The sequence below is a fragment of the Crinia signifera genome, chromosome 1 (assembly GCF_055691185.1).
Source record: "Crinia signifera chromosome 1, ASM5569118v1, whole genome shotgun sequence".
In the NCBI taxonomy this organism is placed as follows: domain Eukaryota; kingdom Metazoa; phylum Chordata; class Amphibia; order Anura; family Myobatrachidae; genus Crinia; species Crinia signifera.
In genome coordinates this window covers 395,888,363-395,900,610 of record NC_139217.1, presented here as the reverse complement: position 1 = coordinate 395,900,610, position 12,248 = coordinate 395,888,363, and the positions used below count along the sequence as shown (strand labels likewise).

General features: G+C 39.5%; 1 protein-coding gene across 5 annotated transcripts in view; it reads right to left on the bottom strand.

Annotated features, from left to right (window-relative positions):
* Positions 1 to 12,248, bottom strand: part of SEMA6A (semaphorin 6A) — a 190,393-nt gene that overhangs the window by 26,484 nt on the left and 151,661 nt on the right. The gene's annotated exons all lie outside the window — the stretch shown is intronic.

Sequence of the window (12,248 nt, the reverse complement as noted above, 5' to 3'; positions counted from 1 at the left end):
TTCAATGCTGTCGGGGAAGACAGCATTGAATAGGGCCCCGCCGCCATTTCACCCTACGGGAATGGCGTTGGGAGTTTGAATATCCCCTTTGTCTATGAAGATCTTTTGCATGTCGACCATTTAGTTTGACCCATTGACTGTCTACCTAGATGTGCTGTACCATTTACACTGTCATCTTTTACCTGACCTTTATAGTCTTATTTTGATATGGGATGGATTAGAATCAGTAGTGAAATACAGTATGGGTAAAAGACAAATATAGATGAGGCGGAGTAGTCCCTGCTTCTATTTACTTCATAACAAGGAATCTCTAGTGCTGTTACACATGCTGTATGTTCCCCTATCAACTAGACAGCAGAAAAACTAATGTGGCACATTGTCATGTTTGATTAACTAAATAAAAATAACATATATAATTTTAAGTGCCATAACAGTGGCCTGGGGTGAATTGCATGTACAAAGTTTAATATTGACAGCATTCGAATTGATGTAATTAATTCTGCGTGGACCGCAAATGAATATACAGTGAAATTAATGGTTTATGGCAGAAATTTTTTTATACTATTTTAAATATGAATAATCTCAATTCTGTGTTAATCTACTGCAGAATATAGCGTTATAATACAGAAGCGATGTTAGTGTATCTATAAACTCCTATTTAAAATATGAGTAAACAGTGTTGAGATATTATCTATTATAAACTATACATGGTAGAAACGTTCTCGTTTATTACCCACTAAGAAGACTTATTTACTATAAGAAAGAATACAGGGTACTTGTGTAGTTTCACGGCACTCACCACTAAATATGTCAAATAAACTAACTTAACTCCATGCCAACATGGATAGTTCATACCTCCACTATCCATGTTGGCATGGAGTTGATTTTAAATAGCGTGGAGAGCGTAGCAAGCCACCGAGCCCGCAGCGTGGGCGACCGAAGCGAGCCCCGCAAGGGGACTCAGACGCACTGCGCCATGCTGGCGCCGTGAAACTACACAAGTACCGAATACAGTATAAGTAAATTTCAAGCAATTTCTGCTCCAGGTCTCAATGATTTAATTAAGGTAATATCTAGTGATTAAATCATGAAACATAATGTTGCAGCGGACTTATTTCCTGATATACACTGATGGATTGCCGATCATAGATGGCGGCCAATCTGTACATCCAGATATTTGCTTCCAGCGGGTCAGTGAAAGCCCCGCCCTCCCCCTGGTGTATTGGCCCATTTACTTTTCAAATGTAGACAGTGACATCATAGAAGCCAGTGGTAATTTTAATAAAGCTACTAAAAATTTAATGAAAGAGGTGATGTTGACCATAGCAACTAATCAGATTATGTCTATCATATTTTAGGATGCAATAGAAAAATGATAAACAGAATCTCATTGGTTGCTATGGGAAACATTTTTTTGTGAATGAAGCATTCAAAGTGGACAACAGCCATATATTTTTTTTTTATAATGAGCATTATAAACTACAATATAATTTTTAAGATCGTAATAGGCAATAAATCAACAAAAAGTATCCAAAAAAAAGTTTCATTGTTTTTCAGACTGTGATTGTAAGTGATATTTGAACTGTATTGATGAGTCAAAACTAAAATATCAATTTTGTTGTAATTTTTTGTTGTTACAATTAGTTTTGCAATGGATTATTATGTTTACATTTATGTTATTATAACAAGAGACTATGGGAGAAATGAAATAGGTTGAGAAATTCAGAAAGTGAGAGATTTGCTAAGAAATCTCCAGGTTTTTTTAAAGCACCAATCATTTACACTGCAAAACCAGTTTGAAAAAAACCTGGAGATTTCTTACCAAATCTCTCACTTTTTGAATCTCTCATCCTATTAAATTTCATCCTATTAATTTTAAATAAATAAATAGATAAATATATAATATATATATAAATATAATATTCTAAATAAATATAATAAATGATCTATATATGAAAATAATAAAATGACCCAAAATGGGTAATAACTGAAGATATAAAAACATTTGAGTTAACACAGAATAATAATTTGACAAGTGACTTTAAAATAATTGAAATGATGTGGCTTTAGGAATATGCATTCAAATAATATACATAGACAAGCACAAATAAAGATGGATGAAGAGATGTATCAAGCCTTCTAAAAAGTGGAAAAGTTACCATAGCAAAAATCTAATTCTGATTGCAGGGCTTCATCCCCCAGTAAAGTCCAACACTCCACCGAGCCACCATTGGCCCAACAGGGTCGCCAAGGGTGTGGGAAAGCAGGTACTAATTACTCAGGCTCGACTTTTTGGAGGGGCCTAGATCCAAAAGCCCCCACCCTCTTTATCTGCCCCTTACCCTGGATTTACTCCTGGCTATGAGGCTTATGTCCCTCCCCCCCTATTCAGCACACCCAAAATAGGTGGCCACTCCTCCCATGATTAGGTTATACCCTCAAAAAGTCCCTTGTCTCAGCTTTCTATGGCTCTGTCCCCCAGTATGTGAATTAGCAGTGGCTTCCAATTGAATCATGCATCAAACTGGTAGTCCCAGGGCAATGAATTGTCTTCCTTTAGTTGCCAGTCAGAAAAAGCAGTTTAGGTATACTGGGTTTTTGTTTTTACTGTTCCTTATTTTTGCAACATTGCTGTAGGATAGGATTGGATTGCAGACTGAGCAGCCCAAACCTAGTAAAAAGGTAGGAGCCACCATTGGTTGTTATTTTTTTGGGGGGGAGGTGTGAAACACCTCCTCCAATAAATAAAAAGGTTATTTCCAAAACCAGCCTCCTCTGCAAAGCAGCCTGTTGCTCCAAAAATTGGTTGTGTGACTTTTACCACAATTTTGCTCATCTCTATCTCTTGTTTCACAAGTATGCATTGCCTCCTGGGCAATATATTGTAAGGTGCGGTAGAACTTGGCAGAAGAGATCACAAAAATGTGAAGTCATGCCAGTTATGTCAGACGCATAAAGATTTACAACTAAGTGGCTGTGCTGGGCCTTCATGTGTTTTATATATTGTATATATATGTATATATATATATACACATACAAACACAGTATATATATATATATATATATATATATAAAAAAAAAAATATATATATGCATACAGTATATAGTGTTCATTCTAGCACCCGCTAACTTTGAAAATCCATGCAGTTCCTCTTCCCTGCCTGGGGTGTCACTATCTGCTGTACTGCTTCTAGCACAGTGTGGTCTGTAGATCAGCACTGATATGCAAACCAGACCTGTGTTAGAAACACCACAGCAGACAGCGACACCCCAGGCAGGGAACAGGAACTACATGGGTTTTCAAAGATAGCGGGTGCTAGAATGAATTAACTAACGGACTAATATTATATATATATACTGTATATATATTGAGCTGGCTTTCTCTTTGTTTTTGTTTTTTTATCTATCTATCTATAAAACTATAGCAGTTCTAACAATGGCAGGAAACAAGCACATAACTAGTAGTGTCCTACAAGCTAGAAGATGTTTTAAAAATAATGGAAATTTAGGGATTATGTATTAAGCAGTGAAAAGAGTACAGATGTGGACAAGTGCAGAAGTTGCCGGGTGTGGTACACAGGCTCTATAGTAATTTGGTAGACACTCATTAGGTGATATCATATGGTCGAAATGCATTAGGTCAACATGGAAATGGTTGGCATAGAAAATGTTGACACAGATTTTTTATTTTTGTATAATTTTCTATGGTTAATTATATGTGAACACAACTATATCAAATTTAGACCCTCCCTTGCTCCAGCAAACTATCTAGCTCTGCTACTGCTTTGCTTGGAACAAGTCATAGTCCTTGTAGATGATAAATCAAGGGGAAAAAAATTCTAAATATGTGAAAATCTACCAAAAAACTGTGTCGACCATTTCATGTTGACCTTTTCCTCCAGTCGCCATTAAGCACTTCCTTTAACTTTAGACCTTTTCTACCGGTTGACATTTTGATCATTAGTCCACATAGTGCTGACCTATTGACTGTCGATCTAGACCAGGGGTCCTCAAACTATTTTGCTCTGGGACCCCATCAGACAGTGAATATAATTTTAGGATCCCAGCAAGTTACTGCAGAAGGTCATCACATCACATGTGTAGTCAGCAGACAGCACATACATGGCAGCATTGTGAGGCACAGAGTAATGGGAGGAGTCTGATATACCATAACCCATCACATGTGTAGTCAGCAGACAGCACATACATGGCAGCATTGTGGAGGCACTAAATGATGGGAGGAGTCTAAAATAACAGACAATTCAACAGATTTTTCAGACTCCTTGTATCACTGACTGAGATTAGAAAAGTCATCAGCCTGATGGTCAGCAACATGGAGTCGCGGCCCCATGATGAGAAGGTCAGGACCCACTTTGGGGTCAGGACCCACAATTTGAGAACCGCTGATCTAGATAGTTTACATCTATCACCCGGATACGGAAGTTGCCCATAGCAACCAATCACCTTCTAGAAAGCATTTATTAAGTACACAGCTAGATGATTATTGGTTTCTGTGGGCAGATTATCCATTGGTCTGCTTCTCCACTCTTTCACTGCTTGATACATCAACCCTTCATATGGTAAACAGAACTTAAATACAAGTTGGGTCACTATAAAAAAGCATCTTGTATGATTCACAAACACAAAAAGGTTTTATTATATGGTTTTGTTATAATGTTTTCTTAGTGGTCTATAAACTATTGCCTGATTGTCAGACAGTCTAGGCTCTGGAAGGATTCTGCAGTGTCCTTTCCCAGTTTGCAATAAGCACTCAGACATGATCAAAGCCCAGAAGTAATATTTTAAAGAGTCTATAATCTCACGGGGCTTTTAAATATGACTACATTTTTTTTAATGCAATCAGAATGTCTTTTATATGAAGCAACTTGTATTTTAGGTTCATAGGAGCTATCATTACTAGTAGTATAAAAAAGGTATAAACAAAAACAAAACAATTTTACAATAAAAAAAGAAATGTTTTGTGGTACCCACCTAATGGTTCTGTGTTAGATTTATTTGTGTTCCCCTTTTCTCTATGAAGAGTGACAATGGAGCCATAATAATCTACAAGTTATATCTTGTAGACACCTTTGTTTGAGAGAAATGCAAATAAGCTGCATTTTCTTTTTAAGAGAAAATTCACGAGAACAGCTCCAAAAATAGACGGAACAAAAATAAAAACGATCAAACCAAAAAAAGGATTGATTAAATTCACACTGAAAACAAGTGACGCATCAGCAACATAAAACAGGTTTTCAATGGCGTATCACATGAGGAAGGGTGGATTAGCATTTTGGCCCCTTGTACAGATAATTCTCTGGAAAAAATGCACGAGAACTAATTTTTACTTTAGACAAGTTTTAGGAATGAAGCTTTAATATATTACCAATGTCATTTTCATAGGTTCTGCTTTACTAAAAAAGAGGGTCATTCTGGTTGACTTGCAAAGCTGCGCAGCTTTTTGAGCCAACTAAACACAGCCGGCAACCTGCACAAATGTCCGCCACCCCCTCGCACAGTGAAAAGTCCCAGCACACATACGAATGGTTTTGCATAAACATCCAGTCGCAAGCCTTGCGTGCGGGCCGAACTCAATCGATGGTCACAGAGCATCGAATGATTTCTGAAGTGTTTGCAAATCTAAGTCACTCTCTGTTGACAGGTTTGCGGTGCCCTACTACGTGAATAGGGTGGGCAGCTGACATTGGTGACGCCCGCCCTTAGCATCCGTGTCATGGTGCCATTAGCATGGGAATGTCCAGCGTTTGCATGGGAACACCCATGAAACGCTGGGTGTTCCCATGAGCGCGACCCATGCTCGCCACCCCATGCCCACACTGCTCTGAGCGAATGGGCCGGCGACTATAAAAGTCGATGTGTCCGTTCGCAAACAGAGCCTGCACATGCGCATAAATGCTTAACATTATATAATAAATTAACAGTTTAGACTGCAATACTGTGAATAGCATCATTTTTATTTGACTCGTCTTTAATGTGCTTTTAGTAAGAAAGGTGTGAATGAGGATTTCACACGGAAATGATAGAGCCTTTATTGTCAAGAAAAAAGTGGAAACACGCATAGGCCGGTTGCATTAAAATGCCTCAATACGTAATACCTTGAGACAGTTGGCTTATGCTGGCTTGGGGGATTCCAAGCCTTTGACCTGAATCTTGCTGTTATAGACCCACCAGATGAGGTCATCTAGTCGTGGCTGGATGGCCCATATTTTTTGGCCAAAAATTATGCTACACACCTTAAGTTTGTTCTATGTTATCTTACACAATTTATTATGATTAGCAATTTTAGTTTTTAGAGAATGCAACCGCATATTTCCTTTTATGTCTGTATAGAACTACTAATCTCAGCATGGTAGCACCTCTTATTATGTTAAGTATCAGGATGTGCAGTCCAAGCTCCCCCCCCCCGTACTCTCATAGCCCCCCAAAAACAATATGCAGTCAGTGTATAGACAATGTCAAAAGTGTGACATGAGTTTTTCATGATTTGTTTTCCAACATAGGAGGTTTTTTCTTTATAGAGTAAGAATATAATAGTGTGCCTAGAGCAGCAAGGCACTGTGCCGAAAGCATGACAAGGGAAGCAAACCATGGGAATGGACGCAGCATATATATACGGTGTCCATGTTGATATGCGATTACGTAGGTATCAAAAAACAAAATCACGAATAACTCATGTCAACCTTGACTTTCGACCTTGCATATGTCAACCATAAACTTGTGCCGACCTTTTGACAGTTCCGACCTACGGAATGGCCAACCTTTTTTGGTGTTGACCTAATCACTGTCAACCATTAGTGGTCAACCTAGACATTGTTTATCATCTATACCGCAACCCGTAAAAAAGTTTATTAAACAACAGAGTAAATGGTTTCTAATTACCAAAAATATGTTCTTGGGGAAAATGGGAGCCTCATTTACATTTCAGTCCGGCACAGGAGTGAATTTACATTTTCAATCATTGAACTTTACGTGGGTCACTGCTTTGGATCTGGATATTTCATTAGGAGCAATAGGAGCAGCTCAAGTTGAAGTCAAATAAGTGGTAAGTAAAATGCAATGTCAATATAAAATGAGCATAAGAGCGTTTATCTTGTTCTAATATGCAGCAGCAGAAAACCAGCTTTGCGTAACCCTTAATTAACGATTCATTAGTCATGTATGATGCTGATTGTTCACCCTGATCACGCACTGTATGGACACTCGGTTTCAAGCCATGCCAGCCGCAGCTAACCTCACCGAGCACTTTATGAGCGGGATATGACATCGAAGACGTGCAAACCAAGCATTACTCGGAATAATAACTCCCACCAATCATGCAGGCGCATAAGAAAAAAATATAGTAACCACATTCTCTGGAAAAAAGAGAAAGGAAACCAGAGCGCTCCAATAAACGGACAGCTCTGTTCCTAATGTTTATCATGCTCTTCATTTTTGAGGCTGCCAGTAAGGTATCCTATTGATTCGGTTGATCAGTCTGTACTGATGTGATACTACACTGCTCAGATATGATAAGCAGACTGTAAGCTGAGAAAGTGACCAGTGAACTCCCAGCTGCAATGTCTGCTGCACATTCTTGTTATTGCCAGCTTATAAAGATATGGCCTGAATTTGTGCGGAAGATACATTGATAGCTTTGCCACACCGTAAGCACACAATTAACATTTTTAATACCAATAATTGTGAAAAAAATATTCAAACATATGCAATATAATGTATACAATAACATAACAAATATTGCATTTGCAATATGTGCATCCTACTACTTAATAATCAGTTTATTAGAACAGCATGTACCCATGGGTGCCAGGAGCAAGGGGAAGCCATGCAGCAATGTCCTCCAGATGGTGCTTAAATGCCACCTTCAGGGGCAGAATTGCACAACATCTATCAGATGTCCCGGTTTCATTAAGGAGCGTGGCCTCTGCACACTTGGGCATGCTGCCTCTCCAGTTCTCTTTGTATGACATTGGTCACATTTTGTTTATGACAATGGTTCTCATTCCTGTCCTAAACACATACTAACAATCCATGTTTTCTGGCTCTCTCCAATCTCCATTGGATGTACAACCATTCGTAGAACTAGTATGGCACAGAGCATGCAATGTAGATGGGGCCTGACATTAAGTATGAAATAACCTAAACATCTCATTTTAATTTCTCACAGCAGGAGAACCAGTGACGCAATTTATTTTGCTCAGGCGCACCAGTGACACAAACATATATAACGCAGTTGTGGGTCTGGCACTACCAGCAGATGAATTGCCCCGTTCCATCCAGATCAATGGATGTACAGACAGCAGTAAACAGACCGAAACACTCATGGGTCTTGTGAGTAGATGAATATATTGTCACTTCAAATCCAACGTTTTGGGATTTTACCCCCTTTGTCAAACTGTAGAGTGAGGACATCACTTGTTCAACTTGATAAATTGGGCAAAACCCCAAAAGTTGACTTTGAAGTGACGATATATTCATCTACTCACAAGACCCATATGTGCCCCTGTCCTTTTACTGCTGTCTCTCTTTGTCTCTCTCTCTCATAATTTTAGTTTTAGCAATAGGTATCAATAAGGGGTTAGAGGTAAGCTGCAATTAAGGTTTGGCTGTAATTATGGATAAACTTAGCCTGAAATTTAACAGAAATGCCATTGTTGACAACATTATATTAGTTGAGACATTTAAGTTATCAAAATTCAGTACATGTGACATCCAGTACAGTATATTTTAACATTATGCTGTCAACATTCTTTTATATGGATGTAGAAGTTGATATTCTTTTGGCCATAAAAAAAAGATTAGGAGGCCACATGCATATGGTCTATAGACTCACTAATGAATACCTTGTTCTTGCACCAGTAAACCTTACACTCCCGTCTGGCAATATAAAGGTTGAAACAACATGGAAGCAGATGGCTATAAATCATACATAGCTCACAAGAGAGAACCCCCTGCTACCACGTTAGAGAGTTTGCGGCTATCCCAAAGCGTCTTACTGTTAAATTTCACTGTGGTGTGTTAATGGTCTGAGGTTAAGTAGCTATATACAAGAGGGGTTTTTTAGAGTTCCCTGTACATGGTATTACATTTAGACACTTATTAAAAACTAGCTGAGTTTATATCTTGGTTAATGTGCTATAAGCCAAGGCATTCAGTTAGAAATGTGCTGAACTGGCTGAAGCAATGACCGCTGTGCACCTCCAAGCTGCTCTGCAGAAGACGGCTGAACTTCCAAGCATTGGGTGTGCGCATACACTCTCTTTCACAGTACAGTGGGTGTGATCTCTGGTGGGGCTGGAAATTGCACCAGGAATATCAGAAGTCTGAGCAGGAATTTATCATTTCCCTGAAGAGAATACTGAAAAAACAGCAGTTCAGCTAAAGAATGTGGAAAAGAGGTCAACTCCCACTTAGACGCATTAATCATTAGCAACAGGGGACATCTGCTTGGCGCTAACATAATGTTCTCATTGCACACAGCCTTCCTAACACTATATATATTGGTCATTTGGTACTAAAACTAAAGGCGAATGATAGTTCATGTAAAAGTGGATACAACTAAACACTGTAATAATGAAAATCCTACAAACAGAATATTTTTAGCTCATGTTACTAAAAGACATTTGGACAATGTCAACATTATCCCAATAGTGCAGCTTCAATCCACGCACATGATAGAAGCTATATATTGTGCTGGACCAATACTCGAGAATGTAGCTCACCGACTAACTAGCAGCGACAGTCAAATCCTGGATCCTAGTGTATTCTAGAGCAGTGGTGGTCAAGCTTCATTTTAGTTTGGCCCCCTCAAGTGTCAGTATGCCATTGTTCTGGGGCCCCAGTTACTGACTGCTTGTACTCGGAGACCACAAGTGTCAGGCTCTTGATTTATGGGGCCCCAAAAGTATATAGGGTAAAGCAGACAATCTGGTTTGCCCAAATAATAAATTTTTGGACTGCCTTACCAATAATGCATCAATTCCAATGAATTGATAGGGATTGAAAAGTAGGCACTGAACATGGTGCCCCTGACATAGCCATGGCGTGTGCATTTTGCATTCATCCATCTGTGGATTTTCCTTATTCCCCTACAGAGGTTTGCCAGAAAAGATGCAACAGAAAAACAGAAAACATGCCAGAAAATAAATATGCAACAGCAATGAGAGTCAATAAGGCCTGTATATGGATAGGCAGCATAACAAACTGTGGGCCTGATGCATGTAATGAGGTCGTTCTGGACTTCAGTATGCCTCCAGCTATCAGATGTCCTATGTAATTATCCACCGGAGTTCTGAGCACAGTCACAAGCCCTCCAACTGTGAGCGCCGTTGTCATTGCTAGAACCTATCCCAAGCTGAGTACAGAACATGTGACTTTAACATGTGTGCAATGTTTACATATAAAGGTCAGAAATGGTCATATATTTGACTAAACACGCACAGCTACTCTCTGGACCCTTATTTTATGTGTGATTGCCCTACTTCCCCCTAGTTATGCCTACTCAGCCATTGGTAGAAGCAGCTCTGTGTACTGTGGGGGAGCGCTCTTAGCACATATAAACATACATGTGATCATGTATCTAATATATCTTCTGAACGGTTCTCCCAGGATACAGCATGCTTCACACACTTCTAAGCCCACCCTCAGACTCCTGTGAAGCTAGCCAATGGGAGCCTGGGTGCAGGTGCAATGTGTGAAGCATGTTGACTCCTAGACACCGTATTCAGTGTTGCCGATCCCCAGGGAATCATCCAGCACATATATTACATACATGATCACATGAATGTTTATACATGGTAAGTAGTGCCCCCTGCCTTACACAGTTGGCACTGCAGCTGGGTAGAAGTGACCGAGTTATATGTATAAATCTATTGTTCATGTTACGAATACTTGCTCCGATGCATACACACAATGTGCCAAATAAAAAAGTGTGAGCATTCATCCATGCGTGCAACTTCAGGTCCATACACACGGGGCGATTTCAAGACTATTTCTAAGCGATCTGACTAGAAAGTAAGCATGGATCGCTCTGTGTGTGCAGGCCATAGTGACAGTGATGCACGGTCCCTCACGCTGCTATCGCCGGGCTAGATTTTGACTACATGCACTCAAAATCTAGTGATTGCCAGTGTTCACACCAGAGAACACTGGTCCGGCACAGATCACTCACCATTTATCACTGGTGCATCGCAGTGTGCCAGCGACGTGTGCTGATCCTCAAAATATCTGCTAAAAATGCCAGCATCGCTCACGGCGACTGTTCTTTTTTGGGTGCAATATTTCACTAAACTTAATTAATTGACTTGGATGTGTATTTATTTATACTAAAAGCACAGTCGCTGTGAGCAACGCTGGCATTTTTAGTGGCTCTTTTGAAGATCACTCACAGCAATGTTGACACTCAAAGGGTTAAACACATCCCTCAGCAGGGGGTTCCCGTCACCCCGAGTGTTCGGGGCTTTAGTATCAGGCCCTGTGTGTAGCAGAAAAACAATGCTTCTTCTTTAATCATCCTACCGAACACAATTGTCAGGTTTTGTTTAATCTCAGCCTTAGTGATTTAGCAAAAAAATACTGGGAGCCATCCTTATATTCTCCACACTACAGAAAAAGACTCTCACACTACAGAAAAAGACTCTCACAATGGCATATTATTTACTGCCACTATTTCAGAATCAAAACTCAGCTTTCAAAATGAGCCTATTCGTACCATGCTACAATTCTCCATTCACTCAACACTTGCAGCTTCAACCTGTTTTACTAATGACTGGGCACAGCCAGCTAAATGCAAGACCAATTGGAATCAATTGAAAAAAAGTATTTGAAGAAGCCGTCCCCACTTTAGTGCTACAGACAGTAATGTGGAACAGATGGCATTGTAGGAAACCTAAACATTGGCAAATGGATGTGGAATGTCATAAATTAAAGACAAGATTGTTTCGTGAAGCTACTAATTACTTGCAAACTTCCAATAAAGGAGCATGTTGCAGCCAGTTAGTTGTGCGTTGCAGTGGGTGTGAATGTGATACAGCCCACTTGCCTTACTGCCACCTCTAGATATCATTTGCCTGTTGTTTCAATTACAACTGCAAATCAGAGATATTTCACTGAAATCGTGCTCAATTACTTCCCATTTATATGTTCTTTATTCATACATTTCTCTGCAAATACTATCAGTAAGAATCCTGTTGTGTTCGTATAATGGAGCAGTATCTTTGCCAAGCTCATAA